At 34.2% G+C, this 22,707-nt stretch overlaps 1 pseudogene; it reads left to right on the top strand.

Annotated features, from left to right (window-relative positions):
* The first annotated feature begins 7,093 nt into the window (after positions 1–7,093).
* LOC142639936 (14-3-3-like protein C) lies at positions 7,094–21,749 on the top strand (annotated as a pseudogene).
* The last annotated feature ends 958 nt before the right edge of the window (positions 21,750–22,707 follow it).

The raw sequence follows: 22,707 nt of genomic DNA, 5'->3' as shown, positions 1-22,707 counted from the left end.
CAATAGAGCTTCCTCACAGAATAAGGTGAAGGCAATGATATTTATTCGCCATCATCTCCAAGGAACTGAAAACTGAGTACCTCACAAAAAAGGATCCCTTAATCCTATGGAATAAATTAAAGGAAAGGTACGAATACTATAAGAGAGTAATCCTCCCAGAAGCTCATTATGAATGGATCCACCTAAGGGTGCAAGATTTCAAAAGTGTAAGTGAATATATATATAGCTCGGCATTATTTAAAATCACTTCTCAGTTGAAATTATGTGGTAAAAAAGTCACTAAAGAAGATATGTTAGAGAAAAAAATTACTACATTTCATGCCTCGAATGTGCTTCTGCAACAGCGATATTGAGAGCACAAGTTCAAGAAGTATTCTGAATTTATATCATGTCTTCTAGTGACTGAACAAAATAATGAACTTTTATTGAGAAATCACCAATCTCGTCCAACTTGCTCCACACCATTCCCTGAAGTGAATGAAGTATTATTTGAAAGAAATGGAGGAAATAAAAGTAGAGGGCGTGGACATAGACGTGGTAAGAAAAATCAAAACAGGAGGAGATATACTCATAATTTTCAGAGGAGCATAACAAACCTTATAAAAAAAATGTGGTAAAAAAAAGAAAGTGGCAAAGGCTTGCAAAATAAACCTTCAAAAGGCCATGAAAATATATGTTTTAGGTGTGGAATGAAAGGGCATTGGTCACGCACATGTCGTACTCCTAAACATCTGGTAGACTTGTACCAAGCCTCTTTGAAAGAAAAGGGAAAAGGAGTTGAAGTGAATCTTGCCGAACCTAATAATCCTAAAGATTCAAAGAATCACCATAGTAACTCAAATGAAGTAAACATGACTCATCTTGAAGCTTTTGACTTCTTTGAAGATATAGATAGAGAGTTTAAGGATATGATTGGCAACCTTAATGTTAATACCAATTAAGTATTTTCTCTCATTGTATTATATTATGCTATGTAAATTAAGTATGTGCTAAATATTTCCTTTCATTGTATCATTATATTATGCTATGTAAATTACGTGTGTTTAAATTAATGAAGTTCAATTTTCCGCATATACAATCTTATTGAATGATTAGTCTATAAAGACCCTATGATTCAAAAAATCACATGAATCACTTAGACACACCCAGAAACCTATTCATTGTTCACATGAATGGCTTATCAACCATACAGCCAATACACTAATTGGGGGGGAAGGGGACAAGAATCTGAAAGCAATATCCTAAGTGATTCTTTGCTTCAGATTTAAGGGATTTTGTCTCACAAATGATAAGATCCCAGTTGCCAAAGCCCCTCCCCTTCCCTCTATATATACATGTGCAAACATTCATTATCAAACACACCAAAAAACCAGAAGAGAAGGCAGAGATATATACTTGGTATCAGCAATATGCTTTTGTTATTTTTCCTTTGTATTCTCCTTATGATCTTTTTATATCTCTACATGTTAATTGTGCAGTATCATTACTCTACTTTGTATATAGATTATCATTAATGAATTTAAAGTTGCTTCATTATGTGTTTATTTTATCTCAAAGTATTAAAACTCAATGAACACATTTTGCATATTTTGAAAAGGCATGGATCCTACTAATAGATTTAATTCCAATACGATTAGGGAAGATTTGTGTTTAGCTGACAGTGCAACAACACATACAATCCTTAAAGATAAGAAATACTTTTAGAATCTAACATTGATCAAAGCTAAAGTCCATACCATATCTGGTTCATCAAACACGATTAAGGGCTCTAAAGAGCAAACATCATGTTACCAAATAGCACAAAATGTTGCATTAAAGATGCTTTGTGCTCTTCTAAATCTAGAAGAAATTTACTAAGCTTTAAGGATATATGTGATAATGGCTATCATATTGAAACCAACAATGAAAGCAGTCAAGAATATCTTTATATTACTTCAATGGGTTCAGGTCAAAAGCTCATATTAGAAAAATTGTCTATTTTCTCTTCTGGGTTATATTGTACCACCATGAAAACAATTGAAGCAAACGTTGCAATACAAAAAAAGTGCCTTGACCCAAAGATCTTTATGCTTTGGCATAATCGTCTTGGACATCCGGGATCAATAATGATGCGTAGAATCATTAAAAACTCTCAAGGACACCCCTTAATGAACTAGAAAATTCTTTCATCAAGTGACTATTCTTGCTGTGCTTGTTCTGAAGGAAAATTAATTGTTAAGTCATCATCAACAAAAATTGTTCTTGAATCCCCATCATTCTTAGAGAGAATTCAAGGTGATATTTGTGGGCCTATACACCCACCTTCAGGGCCATTTAGATACTTTATGGTCCTAATAGATGCATCAACAAGGTAGTCACATGTTTGCCTACTTTCTACTAGAAATGTAGCATGTGCTAGATTCCTTGCTCAAATCATAAGGTTGAGGGCACAATTTCCTAATTATCCAATTAAGAAAATCTACTTAGATAATGCAGGTGAATTTACATCTCAAGCATTTAATGACTACTGCATGTCAATTGAAATTGATGTAGAACACCCTGTTGCGCACGCGCACACACACACACACTCTTAAAATGGTCTAGCTAAAGCACTAATCAAAAGATTTCAATTGATTGCTCCTTTTTTGCATTTGAAAACAAAATTACCTATTTCTACTTGAGGACATGCTATATTACATGTTGCATCATTAGTTCACATTAGACCAACTGGTTATCATAAACACTCTCCAATGCAACTCGTTTGTGGTCAACAACCAAATGTTTCTCACTTTCGAAGTTTTGGTTGTACTGTATATGTTCCAATTGCACCTCCACAACGTACTAAAATGGGTCCTTAACGTAGGCTTGGAATTTATGTTGGCTTTGATTCTCCATTTATTATTAGATATTTTGAACCACTAACTAGTGATGTATTTACTACATCCTTTAATGATTGTCATTTTGATGAAACAGTTTTCCAACCATTAGGGGGAGAGAAGTCGTTGTTTGAAGCACGACGAGAGATAACTTGGAATGATTTAGCATTATCTCATCTTGATCCTCATACAAATCAATGTGAACTTAAAGTTCAAAGGATCATTAATTTGCAAGGTATTGCAAATCAATTACTGGATGTATTCACCGACAATAAGAAAATTGTGAAATCTCACATTCCAGCTACTAATACTCTAGCAAGGATTGAAATCCCTAAGAACAAAAAATTAATAAAGCAGTGAATGAATCAAAACCATGTCTGAAACATGGGAGGCCTATTGGTGCTAAAGATAAAATTCCTCGAATGAGAAAATTACAAGAAATCAATTTGCAATCCTTGAAGAGACTATACCCACTAAACAAAAAATATGAAGAATAGATCTATCTGAAATTTATGAACAAAAATCTCCTGACAGGGTCCTCTGAAAAGGATCAACTATCTGAAAATAATGAGATCTCAATACATTATGTGAATACAAAAGATATATGGGATAGAAATAAAATTGTTGTCGACAACATATTTTCATTTAAAGTTGCCATTGCCATTGACATTACTAGAAGTGATGATCATAAAACGGAGCTACAATCTGTCGAAGAATGTTGACGTAGAAATGATTAACCAAAGTGGTTAGAGGTAATTTAGGCAGAAATAAATTCACTAGTAAGATGTGAAGTGTTTAGGCCTATAGTACAAACACCTGAGGGTGTAATGGCTGTAGGATATAAAATGGGTATTTGTAAGAAAACATAATGAGAAAAATAAAATTATGAGATACAAAGCGCGACTTTTAGCACAAGGTTTCTCACAGAGACCTGGTATTGATTATGATGAAACATATGCTCCAATAATGAATGCAATTACATTTAGATTCCTAACCAACTTGGTGGTTAGAGAAAATTTAGATATGCATTTAATGGATGTGGTCACAACATATGTATATGGATCATTAAATAATGATATATACATGTAAATCCTTGAAGGGTATAAAATGCCTGAAGCATATAACTTCACATCCCGAAACATGTATTCTATCAAGTTGCAAAGATCTCTATATGGGTTGAAGCAATCCGAACGCATATGGTACAATCGCCTTAGTGAATATTTATGGAAAGAAGGATTTGAGAGTAATCCAATTTTTCCATGCATTTTCATTAAAAGATCGGAATCTAGATTTGCTGTTATTGCAGTATATGTTGATGATTTAAATCCTGTAAGGACTTCAAAAGTGCTCATAAAAACCACAAATTACTTAAAGAATTAGTTTGAGATGAAAGAACTTGGTAAGAAAATTTTTTGTCTTGGACTGCAAATTGAACACCTTTTAAATGGAATTCTTATTCATTAGTCAACATATACAGAAAAAGTCCTAAAGCAATTTCTCATGGACAAAGTTCACCCTTTGAGCACTCCAATGGTGAATAGGTCACTTGATTTCAAAAAGGACCCTTTTCGTCCTTGAGAAGATGATCAAGAAATTCTTAGTCCTCAAGTGCCTTATCTTAGTGCAGTTGGTGCTTTAATATACCTCACAAATTGCACAAGACCCAACATAGCATTTTCAATCAATTTACTAGTAAGATATAGTTCTACACCTACTCGAAGACATTGGAATGAAATCAAACATATATTACATTGCCTCTATGGAACAACAAACTTAGGATTATTTTATCCAAAATGATCAAAACTACAATTGATTGGATATACAAATGTAGGTTATCTTTCAGACCCATATAAATGTCGGTCACAAATAGGATATCTATTCACCTATGGAAACACTGCCATATCATGGAGATCTATCAAACAAACATTATCTGCTACTTCCTCAAACCACTTAGAAATTATTGCAATCCATGAAGTGAGCCGTGAGTGCATTTGGCTAAGATTAGCAATACAACAAATTCAAGAGAAATGTGGATTGTCATCAATCAAAGATAGTCCCACAATCTTATATGAAGATAATGCTGCTTGCATCACCCAGATCAGGGGATGCTATATCAAAGGTGACAGAACTAAACATATTTCACCAAAATTCTTTTACACACATGAGCTTTAGAAGAATGGTGAATTTGATATCTGGAAAATACAATCAAGTGACAATTTTGTAGACATATTCACCAAATCATTACCAACTGCAACATTTAAGAAGATAATGCATAGCATTGGCATGCGACGACTTAAAGATCTTCCATGTGCTCATGAGGGGGAGTAAAAGCTCAACATAATATGTGCTGATTGTAATCTTTTTCCTTCGCTTAGGTTTTTTTCCACCAAGTTTTCCTTTGCAAGGTTTTAATAAGACAATCCTAAGGCACTGAAAAGTTCACAAGAATATTGTACTTTTTTTCATTCATCATTGGTTTTCTCCCACTGGATTTTTCCTTGGCAAGGTTTTAACGAGGCATATTCTTCAAAAGTGGTCATCCAAGGAAGAGTGTTGGAAATTTATGTAATTGATAGCTATACTACATGCCATGTAGTACATGGGCTAGGTGGACCTTGTTGTGTACACTTACCAAGTCCAGCTTTGTCTTGGTAAAAACTCAACCCCTTTTTGCCACCAAATTGATCCAATTATATCCCACATGGTTTAGTAAGAAAGCTTAAATCAACTGCATGCAAGAGTCTATAAATTTGAGCATGATTGTAAAGAAAGGCAATATATAACCTTTAGTAGAAAAGCTACTCATGGTAATTCCTGCAATATAAAAGTAAAGTGAATGACCACTTAGAAAAAAAAAAAAAAAAAAAAAAAAAGCTATATTTCTTGTAACTACTACTTTCTTTCTTTTCTTTTTTTACTTTTTTTTTTATAACAATATCTACAAAACTTGTATATATATGATGACTGTGGGGGGTAAAAATTCTCGAATAAACATTTAGGCTTTGGGCTTTATTGACGGGTACCAATTTGTTTTTGGTTAAAGCCTCCAGGCCCACAAGTTAGTCTGCACTGCAAAGGTCCAAGGAGTTGTCCAAGGAGTTGTCCAAGGAGGAATGTCTCCTCGGACAAGCTCGGCAATGACCCTTGGACTTGCTAAAGGGGTTAGAGGTAGGATTCTGGAAAAACTGATGGGTAAGAGGGTTATCCAAGCACCCTTTAGGAGTAGGGATGTTTGAGAAATATCTAAGGAAAAAACTGCTATCACCACATGAAAGACCCTGCATCTACCTCCATGGCCGCATTAATGGGAAAATGACTTCTAAACAGTAGAATTCAACCTTCCTGCTATTATTTAAAGATTTCAAGAAGGTGGCGGATGGGACAAGTATCTAAGGGGAAAGATTTGTATGACACGTGGAAGAACCAGTAAAGAAGAAGAAATATATAAAGAAACGAAAGAGGAAAGAGAAAGGGACCGGCTCCTGAACTAAAAAAGAACTAAGAATTGTAAACTTTGGCCTAGAAAGAGAATATTTATACAAATCGTCCTCGGCTTATGTCCGAGGAGTTCTATTTGTCATATTCGTTCATCATTTGCACACATTGTAACATTCTAGCTTGCTAATCAAACCTCTAACATTCCGAACCTAGATTTCAAATTCATACTCTACAAATTTTATTGCATAAGGCTCATTGAGCCTGAGCCCAACGTTCGTTTTTGGGTCCAGGTACAATTGTGCACTTACAATGACTACAATTGGGACCTGCCCAACTAAATGGACAACGTAGGTGTCATATCAACTTGATTACGCAAATCGGTATATAGTTACGTGGTGCATAGCAACAAGTCTCCTCGGAATTTTGGTCTAGGACTCCTTACATTAATAGAAGTACAGTATCACTCAATGATTGCCTGCAAAACCACACCAAATTGACCTTAAAAACTAAATTCTAATCCGCTTCGAATACAGGACTCTCTCTCTCTCTCTCTCTCTCTCTCTCTCTCTATATATATATATATATATATATATATATATATATATATATATATATAGATTTTGCTTATGTGTGCCCTTAAATATATATATATATATATATATATATATATATATATATATATATATATATATATATTTGACAAATCAAAGACTTCGATCACACTCTCTATATATACTACAGCAAATCAAGTGCAAAGACTAGAGAAATTCACTACAAAAAAACCCACTGAAAGATCAGTCATGGCTTCCCACTGCAACTTAGTCTACACTGCCAAGCTCGCAGAGCAGGCCAAGTGCTACAATGGTTAGGGTTTTCTCTATTGCAGTTATCTATTTGCATCTATGCGCGCGCGTGTGTGTGTGTGTGTTTATTTATTTAAGGATGGATATATGTGTGATTTTCTACACTGTCCTTGTCAAAGTAATTAGTGAAACTTGAGGCTCCAAGTTAGAGTCAGGTGGTCGCAGGATCACTCTGGCCAGAAAAAAAAAAAAAAAAAAAAAAAAAGTCATTATTATATATAAAATTTAAAAATTTATGATTTTTTTACTTTAAAAAAAATGTGACCACCTCAAATTTTTTTAGGTCTAATATAATTAAACTTTGGACAAAATTTAGGAATGAACTTGGTTGTACATTAAGGCTACAACTACACTCAATATTTTTTTTTTTTTTTTAGATATGAATTTTAACAATTCCATAGTTAGATTACTTTTTTTTTTCTTCTTATATCTTTCATGCTTGCAAAACTTCAAGAAGATTAAAGATAAATAGCTTATGTCATCAATCAAATATTTAATTTTTAAGTTTTTTAGTCTAAAATTATACGCAAAAAAATAAATTTATGGATTAAATAGTAAATGACATCCGATTGACATGTATTTTAAGAACATAAAAAACTTATAATTCAACGGTTAGATTTTCAAAATATATAGTCGTATTTATTTGTTTAGTAAAAGTTGTAGTTTTAGGCTACAACTAAGTTTGTAGTCAAATTTTAGTCATTTTAACAATATATTGGGCCTTTACAAATAAAAAGAAAAATCAAAGAAAAATTTTATGCAACTAAAATTTTGAAAGAGATAAGCTTGCAGCATTGATAATGAGATATAACTATCTTTTTTATTAAATATTGAATAATTTTAATTTCTTAATGACCACCCTGAAAAAAATTCTTGGAACTGTCACTGGAAACTTGAGATTAATCAGAGCATGTATGCATCACTCCAGTCTCTAAGTGCATATTATTTTGAAAAAAATATTATAAGTTGCTAAAAGTAGTTTTGATGAATAATTCGTTTGAAGTTTGAGGAATTTAGGTATGGTTATAATTATTATCCCAGTCAAAAAAACAAAAAAAAAACACTTGAGGAACTAATTATGTTTTGTTACTGATGGAACTGACGAGACCACTCCTTGGACGAAATAATGAAACACCATTGTCCACCTACAAAGTGGCATCGACGAGGACAAACAAAACATTAATAAGAGAATTCAATACTTTAGACAGTTACTAACTAGCTCTCAGATCGTTGGAACCTCATGAAGACCTGCATTAATAAGCCCTAAGGCGTTATAAGAAGAGTATTAAAACCACAATCAAGGCCCCAATGGCTAGAAACCCCAAAGACTATGTATAAATGTTCATTAGAAACATAGAATTCTTACCCAAAAAAATACTTTTACGCTTCTCACTTCTCTCAAAAAGATTTACACATACTAACTTTGGCATCGGAGCCATTGTGGCAGGCACCACACCAATAACCACCTCAGGAAAGCCTTGGTCCCATTTTGCAGAAGTAGTGACAAAGGGTTTGGCATTATCTGGACGAACCAACTAGACTGACGATTCACGCATCATCAGTTACTTTTGTATTAATTAGGTTTTGTAATGATTAACGGGGATTTCTATATTTTCAGAGTTTTAGTAATGGCTATTTCTACTTGTTGAATAAGATTGTTTCTTAATATAGCTCAAGGGAGAACGTTGTTTTTATGCATAAATTTTAATATATTTTCTGCTCTTTTTGTTTGTATGCAAACTACTTGCTAAAAATTGTTGTGAGAAAATTTGACGTATATACTTAGTGAGTAGGACATTAGGGTTTTCTCTACTTCAATCGTCTATTTACATATGTTTATATGTGTATTTTTTTATCTAATTAATTGTTATATATGTGCGTGTATAGAGAGAGATTCTACGCTGTCTTTGTCAAAGTTATTAGTGAAACTTGAGATTAATCAGAACATCACTCCATGTAAATGTCTATCTGTGTATTTCAATTGGAAGTTTGAGATTACTTAATTAAAATAAAAATAAAAAACTGAATTTTGTAAAAGTTTTTTTTTCTTGGGGGTTGGGTTTTTTTTTTTTTTTTTTCTCCTTCTTAATAGGTTATATCATGTTTCTTAATAAAGTTCAAGGAAAAAATATAGGATGGTTTATATCACGTTTCTTGATAATTGCTCTATGCATGAATTTATTATTTCTTGGGATCGTTTGTTTGTATGCAAACTAGTCGCTGGAAATTGTTCTCAAAATTGTCAATTTTCTTTCTTCATTTACCTCAATGGGACTCATATCCTATTCCAAGCATACAAACATGCCGAGGGACTTTCTTAGTGACTAGCAGGACTTTAGGGGTTGTTTACTTAACTATGCTTTTTTTGCTTATATTTTAACAGAGGTTATTGATGCAATGAAGAAAGTTGCAAAGCTTGACCTTGAGTTGACAACTGAAGAGAGGAACTTGCTCTCCATTGGGCATAAGAATGTGCTTAATTCTAGGAGAGCATCAATGAGGATGCTATCCTTAATAGAGCAGAAGGAAGAAGCAGAAGGAAATGAATACCGCGTGAAGCATGTTAAGGAGTACAGATAAAAGGCTGAATCAGAGATATCAGCCATTTGTAATGGTATAATGACAGTGATTGATGAGCATCTTCTTCCTTCAGCTTCTGAACTTGAATCAACGGTGTTTTACAGGAAGTCAATACCGTACCGGAAGCTGTACCGATTTGGCCACCGGTACGATATACTTCGGATACCGGTCAATACCGGTGTACCATTTCGGGTTTACCGCTATATATATATATATATATATATATATATATATATATATATATATATTATATACACACCAAAATCTCTAGAACCATGTTTATAAGCATATAATATTTTACTTATATTATAGTAAATATAAAAGTTTATCATAAAACATTACATCAATTCAGAACAAATTATTCATAGTTTTAAACTTTAGTATCAATTAAAAGGGAAAAAAAAACACAATATAAAAAATAGAAAGCTTAGTTGTTCATTGCATACTAAGAAAACAAATAATACTAATAAGTTAATGTAAGTAAGTTACCATTATGCCCTTACAAAAATTCAAAAATTACAAAACTAAAATAAAAAAAATAAAAAAAAAAGTTTTTTTTTCTGTACCAGCCAGTATGGCCGGTACGCGGCCGATACGGCTGGTATTTTTCCCGGTACAAAATAAAAGTGTACCGGTACCGGTACACTGGCGGCTGGTACTGGTACGGTATCGACCACTCTGGTTTTACTACAAGATGTGAGACCTAGTTTTCAAAGAATATACAATTATTTTTCTTGGTCTATTTAGATTCAAAGTTTTCTAGATTATTAAAATCTTATTGGTTGCAGGAAAGGAGATCATTGTCAATATCTTGGAGTTTAGAATTGTTGATGAGAAAAAAGAGGTTGCTGATAAGTCAATGAAATCTTATAAGGTGCATACATTGAAATTATATCCTTTTATTAATGTATATATTTACGTTTCAATATCAATAGGTGCACCTTTTTTTTTTTGGCTTAATTGTAAATTAAAATTTGTGCAAGTAAAATATGGTTAGGGTTTTCATAAAAATCATTTCTTAAAAAATATATATTTTTTTTTTTGTAATAATGATACTCTCCTTAATTAGACAGTTTCTTCTCACGTAAGGTGAGTTTTTTTCTCTTCATGGGAGTTTCCTTCTCACTTTCTATGTGAGACGTACTTGAGTGCCTTTGCCTTTGGTTGTTTGTTTTTTATCAAACTTCTTTTAGTTTACGTTTCAAATATGGATTCGGATTTTGTTCAAAAATTAAAAAATACTAGTCGCTAACCCGTGCTATGCACGGAAACCTACCTATTTGTGAGATAGACTAAAATTAATAGTCTAAAATCTAAATTGATTAAAAAACTATACCATTGCATGATTTGCTCTTTTATAACTTCAATTTGTGTTACAATTTGATGAAAAAACCATTACTTGAACTTTTGAAAGATCAAAAAATATTAAAGAATTAGATGATTCACAGCTTAGAAATTATTGAAAGAAAAAAAAAAAAAAAGACTAAACAATAGAGAAATATAAGAGAAAGAATAATAATTCAGATGTTAAAACTTTTGAAAGACCACAAAATATTGAAAAATCATAAGATTTACTTCCGATAAATTTTTGAAAAAAAAATGTATATGATTACATGATACAGAAATATAAATGAAATTGATTACCTTCAAAAGAATAATACATAGTATAGTCATTGAAATCTACTAAACATGTCCAAATATTGCAAAAACTAATACAAATTCAGATGTTAAACTTTTCAAATGTCAAAAAAGATATATAATTAAAGAATAAGTTATTGAAACAATTCAAAAAATATATGACTACTCAAAAGAGAAATATAAGAAAAAGAAAAAAGTATACAAACCCATAAAGCAATAAGTTTTAAATTTTAAGGGGTATTCCAAAAGTCACGGCTTTAATTTGTAGCAAATCATGGTTTGATACACTTTCACAACTTCACATTGAGAAAGCTCCCTAATAAGTACAAATGTTCCGAGCTATGCTGCCTAATGATGAATGAAATAGCAGAACCTTATGGTTCATAACAGCTTAATCGGTTGTAAACCATGTACGTGGGTGTTGCACTGAATTTTTTGTATCCCTTGATGACCTTGTCCACTGCATCAAGGAAATCTGTCTCCGTCACAGAGTTCCTTTGTGCTTGGATGGCAAACATGCAGACCTGAAAAAAGGGGCAATCGAAATCCACAACATATCAATTTGGCTTTTTAAAAATATATATTACTGTTTTTATAGTGTTCATGATTAACCTAGCAATTTTGGAGATAAGTTATTGATATTTGAGTTTGAATTTAAGTTGGACTTATTAGAGAGATAGAATTTCATTCCTTGTTAATTTGGAGTTATAAAATAAAAAAATAAAAAAAAAGACATACTCGATTTCCTGGAATTATACTTCTTCTCAATATTCCAACCCTGTACTATACTTTATTTTGGAAGATTATAAATATCAAAGTTGGTTTAGTAACGTATCCTTTGCAGAGAAGGAATTGGAGTTGAAAACAAATTGGCTAAGTCAAAGCTGATTAAATTGGTATTGAAATGTCCAGCTAAAAATTTCAACTATTCCAAGTGGTTAACGTATCCTTTGTTTAAGAGTTTTATCAGTTTTTTTTTTTTAATTATAAAATATCATATTTACTTTTGGGGATGGAAGGGAGGTTTTTTAATTAGTTTTTTTTTATTTATAAATATTGTGCTGACGTGGAAAATTGTGGAGAGAGCAGAACTTCAGTTTTATATATATAGATTACTTTGACGGACGGAAGAGGAAGGAGAGGTTATTAGGGTTGGGACAATGCATAGAGATAGGATGTTGGAAGAATGCTCTCTCAATCTATTGGGGAAATTTCTCACAAGTAGTTCGTTCAACCAACGTGCAGCCAAGGCCTTATTGCGTTCTGTGTGGAAGATGGGATCAGATGTTTGTATTATTGATGTTAGAGATGGCGTATTTCAATTTAAATTCTCCATGGAGAGCCAATTGAAGTGGGTGCTATCAAATGGTCCTTGGAGCTTTGAAGATCATCCTTTAGTTTTGTGTAGATGGGAGAAGGGTATGACTATTAATTCTGTCAATTTTACTTCAATTCCAATGTGGGTTCAGGTATGGGGTCTTCCGTTTGATCTGTTGTTCGAGGAGGTAGGGAGAGATATTGGTAATGGATTGGGTACGGTTGTGGAGGTCGACTTAAAAGCCTTTTCGTCTGATCAAGCCTGTTTTCTTTGTGTCCGGGTTGAATTTCCTTTGGAGAAACCGCTACACCATGGTGGTGTTGTTGCAAGCCTGGAAGGGTATAAGATATGTGTTGGTTTCAAATATGAAAGACTAGTTGGTCTCTGTTTTAAGTGTGGCAGGATTGGGCATGAAGCTAGAGTATGTTCCTTTCAAGTTGATCCTCAGAAAAGTCTCCCTTATGGTGAGTGGTTGAAGGCTGGTTTTCGTAAAAACTTCTCTACTGCAAATTCTGGTAGCAGTGCCGAGAGAAAGGAGGTTAGTGAACGACAGAGTCCGCACCATGGAGTTTCACTTCAGCAATTTGACAGGGGTAATGCGACACCAGGGATGACCGATATGAGTGTGGATTTAGTGCAAGATCACCGCCGAGATGAAGGTGGATATTGTGCTGGTACGCCGGTGAAGGGTGGGGTTGAAAGTGGTTCGGCTGTACAGGTTAGTCCGATTGCATTAACTGCTGGGAAACATCCTCCTAATTTTGAGGATTTAATTTCTGAACTTGATCAAGCTATCCAATCAGAGCTAGTTATTTTGAATTCAAAATCTATCCGAGTGGAGCAGTTGAAGGATAAGAGTATCATCTCTTTAGATTTGGTTGACATAATGGTAATGGATGAAGATTTAAATTGTTGCCAACATGGTTCAAAAGGCAAACAAGTGGAGCGTAGGTCCCTATCGGGTCTTAAGAAGGCTAAACTTAATTTTGAAGTTGGTAAGGGAAGTGGGCATGTAATTAACAATCCAGCTACAAGTAGGCCCAAGAGAAGTGGAACAAAAAATAGGAGTGGGTTGCTCTCTCTACAAAGCCCACTCTCTATTAGTTCAGAAGCTATATCTAATCAGGCCATTTCAAAGGAAAATATTTCAACTGCTGCCGAAGAAATTGGGCTCACGAAAGGGACTTGGAAAAGGAGTCAGAATACGTCACGGCATACTTCAAATGTGGCTCTTTCTAATGTGCTTGGCCCGAAGAGAACTAACAGTGAGGTTTTAAGTGAAGCAGAGAAGGAAGTTTTGGCAAAGAAGAAAAATAAGGTGAGTAACAGTGATGGTTTAATTGCTCCTTCTAGTGTTGATCAGATTTTATTGGCGGAGGTTGCTACGCAACCCCACCGGGCATTATGAGTCTATTGAGTTGGAACTGTTGTAAGCTTGGGAACCGGCGGACAGTTCGTGCCTTAGAAAAGGTAATCAATAAACAAGATCCCAACATTGTCTTTTTAATGGAGACAAAATCTGGTTTGGATTGGATGCTTAAGGTCCGTGATTGGTGTAAATACAAAAATGGTTTTATTGTGCCTAGTAGAGGTAGTAGCGGTGGGTTAGCTTTATTTTGAAAAAAGGAGACGAGGCTTGATATCCAGACTTATTCTCATTCTCATATAGATGCATGGGTGGATGGGGGAGATGGTATTGGTTGGTGGCATCTTACTGGATTTTATGGTGAACCTGATACAGCTAAAAGAGGGGAGTCATGGAAAAAATTAAAATACTTGCATGGGACATCCTCCTTACCGTGGCTAGCAATTGGAGATTTTAATGAAATTACAAGTATGGCTAAAAAGGAAGGCAAAAGTAATAGAACAAGACAGCAAATGAAATATTTTGTTGACACTATTAACTGCTGTGGTCTTCAAGAAGTTCGATTCGTGGGACCGTTGTTTACTTGGTTGTATCAAAAAGAGGATGGGTCACAAATTAGGGAAAGGTTGGATAAAGCTTTGGCTATGGTGGAGTGGTTTCATTTATTTCCAACGGCTAGGCTTACTCATCTTTCCTCCTCAGCTTCAGATCATTCTCCTCTTATTCTTCAGTTGTTTGCAAACCCAAGAAAAAAGAGGATGGGTAAGGTTTTCCGATTTTAATCAATGTGGTTAAAAGATCCTAGATGTGAGGCTATTGTGGAGGAAGCATGGGATGAGGGTTTGTATGGAGGATCGAGTAATGTACTTAACAGATGCTTTGAGAGTTATCATGCTAGACTTGAGGTGTGGAATGGTAGTGTATTTGGTAATGTGGGGAAAACAGTGGTTGAGCTACAAAAAAGATTAGAATGGTTAGGGCTTCAACCTTCAACACCAAATATGATTCGATCTTTGAAGAACACTAGAATTGAGTTAAATTGTTGGATGGATAAGAAAGGTGATATGTGGAGGCAAAGATCAAGAATAAGCTGGCTGCAATCCGAGGATAGGAACACTAGGTTTTTCCATGAAAAAGCTTCTGCAAGGTACAAAAAGAACTTCATTGAAGGTTTGTTGGATGATGAGGGTAGGTGGTTGGTTGGTGATGAGCATGTGGAGGAGTTGATGGTGCAGTATTATGAAAGGCTTTTTACTACTAGTAGTCCTATGGATTTTGAAGAAATTTTAGATGCAGTTCAACATAAAGTCACCCTTAGGATGAATCAGTTACTTGTTAGGGAGTTTACAGATGTTGAAGTGAAAAATGCCATTAAGCAAATGTACCCTTTAAAGTCCCCTGGACCGGATAGCATGCCTCCATTGTTTTATCAACACTTTTGGTCCAAGATTGGTGGTGTGGTGACTTCAACCGTTTTAGCATTCCTCAACTCAGGTATCATTCCCCCAAATTTTAATCATACACACATTGTCCTTATTCCTAAATTTAAAGAGCCAAAATATGTGACTGATTTTAGGCCCATTAGTCTTTGTAATGTGGTTTATAAAATTGCATCAAAAGCCATAACTAATAGATTGAAAAACGTTCTTCCTTCTATTATTAGTGATACCCAAAGTGCATTTGTGCATAGTAGGTTAATCACTGATAATGTTCTTGTGGCTTATGAAATGATGCATCATATTAGTCAAAAGAAAAGTGGAAAAGTGGGTGATTTGGCTTTAAAACTTAATATGAGTAAGGCATATGATCAGGTTGAGTGGATATGGCTGGAAAAAATCATGCATAAGTTGGGTTTTGATAATAAGTGGTGTGCTTTGATTATGAAATGTGTTTCTACTGTTTCTTATTCTATGAAGATTAATGGTAAGCCTAAAGGGCATATTGTTCCAAGTAGGGGAATTCGACAAGGTGATCCATTATCCCCATATCTTTTCTTGTTATGTGCGGAAGGACTTTCTGCTCTTATTAAAAAAGAGGTGGTGAATGGAAGTTTGGGGGGGGGGGGTTGCAGTTTGTCGTAGGGGTCCTAAAATATTCCATCTATTCTTTGTCGATGATAGTGTGATTTTTTGTAGAGCTTCTTTGGAGGAGTGTAATGCCCTTCAGAGGGTGTTGAGGGTGTATGAGTGTGCTTCAAGGCAGCCATTAAATCGTGCTAAAACATCCTTGTATTTCAATAGTAATACTCCTATGGAAACTCAAGAAATCATCAAAGCTAGATTTGGGGCCCAAGTGATTAAGCATCATGAAAAATGTCTTGGTTTGCCATCATTGGTGGGAAAGAATAAGAAGAACACTTTCAATTCTATAAAAGGATAAATTAAGTAAGAAGCTTGCTGGTTGGAAAGAGAAATTATTTTCTAAGGCAGGGAAAGAAGTGTTGATAAAAGTTGTGGCACAAGCAATTCTGACGTACACCATGAGTGTTTTCAAATTACCTGATTCTCTATGTGATGATTTGACGAGTATGATTCGCAATTTCTGATAGGGGCAAAGAAATGAAGAGAGAAAGTTAGCTTGGCTAAGTTGGGAAAAATTATGTACTCCGAAATCTTGTGGTGGAATGGGTTTTAAAAAGCTGAAAGAGTTCAATATGGCTTTATTGGCAAAGCAAAGGTGGAGACTTCAACAAGGACATGACACTTTGGTGTATAAATTATTGAGGCGAAGTATTTCCCTACATGCGACTTTTCACAGGCTGTTATGGGTAATAATCCATCATTTACTTGGCGGAGTATTATGTTTGCTCAACCCTTTGTTAAATATGGTTTAAGGTGGAGAGTTGGAAATGGTGAAAAAATTAAAATTTGGGATGATAAATGGCTGCCTAAGCCTTCTACATTTATGGTTTCATCTCCCAGGTTGTTTATGCCAGAAGATATGAAAGTTGGAGAATTGATTAACAAGGAAGAGGCTTCGTGGAAGACTGAAGCCGTAGATGCCCTGTTTTTGCCGTTTGAATCAGAGGCTATAAAAGCAATTCCCATAAGCTCCAATCTACCAGAAGATAAGTTGATTTGGGCTTGGAGCACCAATGGGTCTTTTTCAGTAAAAAGTGCATATTGGGTAGCATCTCAGATGTGATCTTTCTCATCCACGGTCTCAAGCTCTGATGGCAGCCAAGAAAAGAGTTTTTGGAAACGTTTATGGCAGATTAATGTGCCCCATAAAATCAGGCACTTCGCTTGGAGGGCTTGCGGAGACATACTCCCTTTGAAAACTAACCTTGTTAAAAGAAATGTTTTGCAGGTTGATACATGTGATGGATGCAACGAAGAGGCAAAGAGTTCAATCCATTTCTTTTGGAAATGTTCCCGCGCAAAAGAGCTTTGGTCTTCGTCGAAACTGCTTTTTCCTAGCGTGATGGACCAGCTACATTCGTTTAAGGAGATACTGTGGTGTCTAATGATGGATGAGAAGATTTCGCCAGGAAATATTGAGCTGCTACTGACTTGTGCGTGGGCGATGTGGGGAAATAGGAATGATGTTCGTCATGGCGGAAAGCGAAAAGATGGAGGAACGCTGATGCAATGGGCTGTGCAATTTTTGGAGGAGTATCGGGCTGCTGTGGAATTATTACCGACTACTCAAGTATCAAATCAGCTTGTTCCAAGATGGATTGCACCACCTGTTACGGTTTTTAAATTGAATGTTGATGGTGCAGTGCTTTCAAAGCTGAATGCTGTGGGAGTAGGAGTCATAGTGCGGGACTGGACAGGGCAGTTTGTAGCAGCTTTATGCAGAAAATTACATGCACCATTGGGGCCTCTTGAAGTGGAAGCGAAGGCTGTTGAAGTTGGTCTACAATTTGCAAAGCAGCTTGGGATTACAGATTTCATAATTGAGGGTGACTCGCTAATTGTCTCTAGAGCGTTGAATCAATCTTCCTCAGTTTCGATGTCGATAGATGCAGTGAGTATGGGCATTGGTGAAGCTTCTATGGAATTCCATAATGTTGTTTTTTCTCATGTTAAGCGAAATGCAAATACCTCTACGCATTTGTTAGCAAAGTATGCCAATGGCATAGTTAATCAGTGTGCATGGTTGGAGAATTGTCCTAGTTTCTTAGAATTAGCTGTACTCCATGATGTAGACAATATTGTTGTTTGATTAATTCATGCTGTGTGATTTCCTATCAAAAAAAATATATTGTTAGGGTTTCAAGTCCTAACTTTTTTCTTTTTCTTTTTTTTTTTTTGGATAGAATGTTCACGAAAACTTATTTCCCTAGCTATTTTGATATTGATTTGATCTCTTTGCAGACTGCTTCCACTTTCGCTGAGGCTGATTTGGCCCCTACAAATCTCATTCGATTGGGTTGGGCTTTAAACTTTTCAGTTTTCTATCATGAGATCATGAATTCAGTCGAAAGGTTTGTAAATGTTACCGCTAGTTTTGCCCTGGATATGTAGAAATATGATTTTTAGATATCAGTTTGACGTCAAAATTGCTTTCCTGCTCTCTTTTTTTATAGGGCCTGCTACCTTGCAAATAAAGCTTTTGACGAAGCTCTTCCAGAGCTTGACAACCTCGGTAGTGAGTCTTACAAAGAAAGCTCCTTACTTTTGGGGCTTCTTGGGGACAACCACAACTTGTGGACCTCGATCTGAATTGCCAGAAGACAACATCAAGATGTGGACTTGTAATAGTTATTCGGGGATAGTCATGTAACTTAGTTTTTATTGGATGGTATTTAATTTCTGGAATTAGTTTGTTTGTTTTCTAAGGTCAAAAATAACAACAATTCTATTCTAGTTATATTTTTTGTAGAGGATTTTTTCGTATTAGATTGTTTCATTGCATTGATTTTGAAAATCTCACCCATCTCATTAATTCACAAAGCTATAATTTTAATGCAACAACCCTTCCAAATTCCTTAAAACCCAGTATCCATGAGAATTGCAGCACTCCCAAATTCCAATCTTCCATGGCAATCCTAATGAATGCTTAAGCATACAAGCCTTTTAGCTAAAGTTTGTCGTGCCAACAATGTGTCCACCATTGACATGTTGATGAGAATATTTCTTGTTACTCTTGAAGACTAGACCGCACTTTGGTACAACCTTAACATTGAACTGTACCCCTCTCTTACATCCGAAGAAATCGGGTGCATATCACAAAATTGAAGTAGTTGATCAATTGTGGCGGATCATGGAATCCCTGATGGAGTGATGGTCGACTAAAAGGGGTTTTCATTGATGACTAGAAGAGTTTCGAGATTGGATTATTCCTCAAAAACATGATTCATTACATGAGATTCAGCATTGTGAATCTCATGTTGGATAAATAAATCTAATTTATTTTCTTTTTTATGGAATAAATATAATTTCTGATACGCCATTTTAAAAAAATGCCATATTGTGTACAACTAAAACGGTTTTTAATTTGCTTGAAATTTTTGGTTCAAGTAGAATTTAAATTTCTTCAATGTAGTAGGTATTGATTTTAGGATAGAATAAAAGAAATGTAAAAAAAAAAAAAAAAAATGAACTATAAAAAGCATGAATATATGTTATACTATTAGTTAGAGAAAGATAGCTCCAAACTGATTTGATAGTAAATTTTTTTTTTATCAGCATCATAATTATCAAATTTAATTTATATTTAGATAAAAAAAAATAAAGAGAAAAATAAATTTTGTCAGCCTCATGAAATTTTAATAGTTAAACTTTTGAATCCTCATAATTTTCCACGTAGAAGTTTCATTTTTTTTTTAAGCTACATTGCAAAATTTACCCTTGAAATTTGGGGAGTTTTGGATTTTACACCTTAAAGTTTTAGATTTTTTATTTTACTCCTCTAAGTTATATTTTGTTTGTATCTACAACCTATTTGTCCATATTTTTTGTCAATTGTCACATAAGTTTGTTACATGTGTTTAGTTTATCCAATAAAATAATGGCACGTCAGTATCATTATGACACGTTATTTTTATTCTACCACATGGCATCATTCTATTGGATGAATTAATCATACGTAACAATCTTATATGGCACTTAACGGAAAATATGGATAGAGGGACTACAAATGCAAACGGAATAAACTTCAGGGGTTAAAATTCAAATTCTAAAATTTCAATGTGTAAAATCCAAAAACCCCCCAAATTTTAAGAGTGTATTTTACACTTTAGCCTAGTTTTTTATTATCAACTATTTTGCCAATTATGACTACTTGAATTAAAATTTATTTGCCACACTTCATATGCCAAATTAAAACTTTAAAACACTACTTCGATTTAAAAAATAATAATTTCTCAATTAGAAGTTAGAACTCTACAATTCTGCATTTGATATTTCCTGCCCTTGCTAAGAGAGTAATTTTATATGCAAATTTAGATGTGTGGGCAAAAGAACTACTAACGGATTTGGAGTCCATGTTTCGAAAAGATTTTAGTCAATAAAAGTTTGCTTGCCTTTTCTTTATTAAAAATAAAAAGTAAAACAATAAATGAATTAAAATACATTAAAACAATAAATGAATTAAAGTAAAAAGTTATCTCCAATTAAAGCAAAAAGATCCTACGTATACCAAATAGTCAACTACTATGCCAATTTGTTGCTACATCAATCTAAATTTGGGTGCCAAGCATAATAATATTCAGTATAAAACTTGAAATAATCATTTCACTCATCTAGGTAAGATAAGTTCATCTTATCATTACTATTGTTTGAATGTTTATGTGGATAAGTACAAGTTACAAACTAGTTATATATATAAGCTAAACCTGAGAAAAAAAATTTAATTTGATTCTAAATTAAATTTCAATTGAGATCCAATTGTGGACGACTAAATTTCGAGTTTGAAATAAATCAACAAGTAAAATAGTTTCACAACAAATTTGTATTGATGAATGTGTGGTATAACTCTCTGTGATTACAAAATAGTGATCATCTTATTCTATCTTCTTGAAAGACTTATCGATTATAGTTGTAGTGTGATTTTGACTTGAACATCAAATATCCTTCAATTTGTTTGAAAGATGGATCAAAGACCCTTGAAACAGAATTACAATTAATCTCTAACTATAAGCTTGTTAGAAATTCTTTATTCTTCGTGTTTTCATTGTGTTCAAAGGTTTGTGGTGAAAATTCTTTGGAGGCTTGAAGCTGTAGAGCTTCACCAATTTGTGGTTTCTTGAAGTTTCTAGAGGTTTTTGAGCTTGATTCCAGTAAGTTTGAGATCTTAGAAGATGATTTGGATGATTTCTTTTTGAATGTTCTTCGTATTCCAAAGGTTTGTGGCGGAAGTTCTTCGGAGTTTTGAAGGCTTGAATTTATAGAGTTTCACCAATTTGTGGTTTCTTGAAGTTTCTGGAGGATTTGAGTTTGATTTTAGTAAAGTTTGAGATCTAGGAAGATGATTTCTCTTTGAATGTTCTTTGTATTTGAAAGTTTGTGGCAAAAGTTCTTCGGAGCTTTGGAGGCTTGAATCTGTAGAGCTTCACTGATTTTGTGGTTTCTTGAAATTTCTGGAGGCTTTTGAGCTTGACTCTAGTGAACTTTGAGATCTAGGAAGATGATTTGGATGATTTCTCTTCAAATGTTCTTCGTATTCAAAGGTTTGTGGTAGAAGTTCTTCGGAGCTTTTGGGGCTTGAATTCGTGGAGCTTCACTGATTTTGTGGTTTCTTGAAGTTTTTTATGGCTTTTGAGCTTGATTCTAGCAAACTTTAAGATCTAGGCAGGTAGTTTGGATGATTTTACTTCGAATGTTCTTTGTATTTGAGGTTGAAGTTCTTAAAGCTCCTAGAGGCTTTAGGGCTTAATTCCAACAGAGTTTTTGTACTTCTGAATCTTCTTTAATGCCGCTGGTGGCATGGATGCCTTGGTGTGTTGGTGTCTTCCAAGATCTCTTCCAAGATGTGTCTTGGTGTGTGAAAATGTCTTAGGAAAGCTTCTATTTATAGGAGTTTGGGGGTGGGGTGAGCGACATGTGGCGGAGTCTGATTGTTGACACATGTCACAGCCTGATTAGAGGAGCATTAAGACTTTTCCTCTAAGACACATGGCATCGTTTGAATGGCCGAAATGTCTTGATTTTCAAGGTGACACATATCAGCACTCAATTGAACTGCTTATGTCATTACTTACACGTGTCGGTGTGTGATTGGCATTTTGCATGCTTTTTTTAATGTTTTTATTCCAATGACACTTGACAAATTTTTGTTGGTTTCTGAATGGTGATGTTAAAAACTAGTAGCAGTATGTAGTGCTTTGTAATTGGCCACATGTTGTGGACTTGATAGTATGAAATGTCAGCTTGTGATAGGTTGAGAATTTTTTCCGTCTACACCAATTTTGTGTCTCATGTTCATTTTAATTTGTTTAACTTTTGTCCCAATCTAATTATTAATTAAGAAAAATGAAGAGTCAAATATTAAATGAACCATACATAAAAACCAATATTCACACACACATAATTTAACCATTTTTTGTGTGTAAATACCTATGATCTAAACCAACTAAAGGTTGATCTTAGGATAATATGTGACATTTTATGGACTATATAATATACTAGAAGCACTATATGGGCAATTAATAAGATTCGTAAAAGTATCCAAAAAAATTATAAATATTTTTTATTGACCAAA

Source organism: Castanea sativa, chromosome 6, assembly GCF_040712315.1.
Source record: "Castanea sativa cultivar Marrone di Chiusa Pesio chromosome 6, ASM4071231v1".
NCBI lineage: Eukaryota > Viridiplantae > Streptophyta > Magnoliopsida > Fagales > Fagaceae > Castanea > Castanea sativa.
The sequence above is the reverse complement of the archived record's forward strand: the minus strand, read 5'-3'. Positions and strand labels throughout refer to the sequence as shown.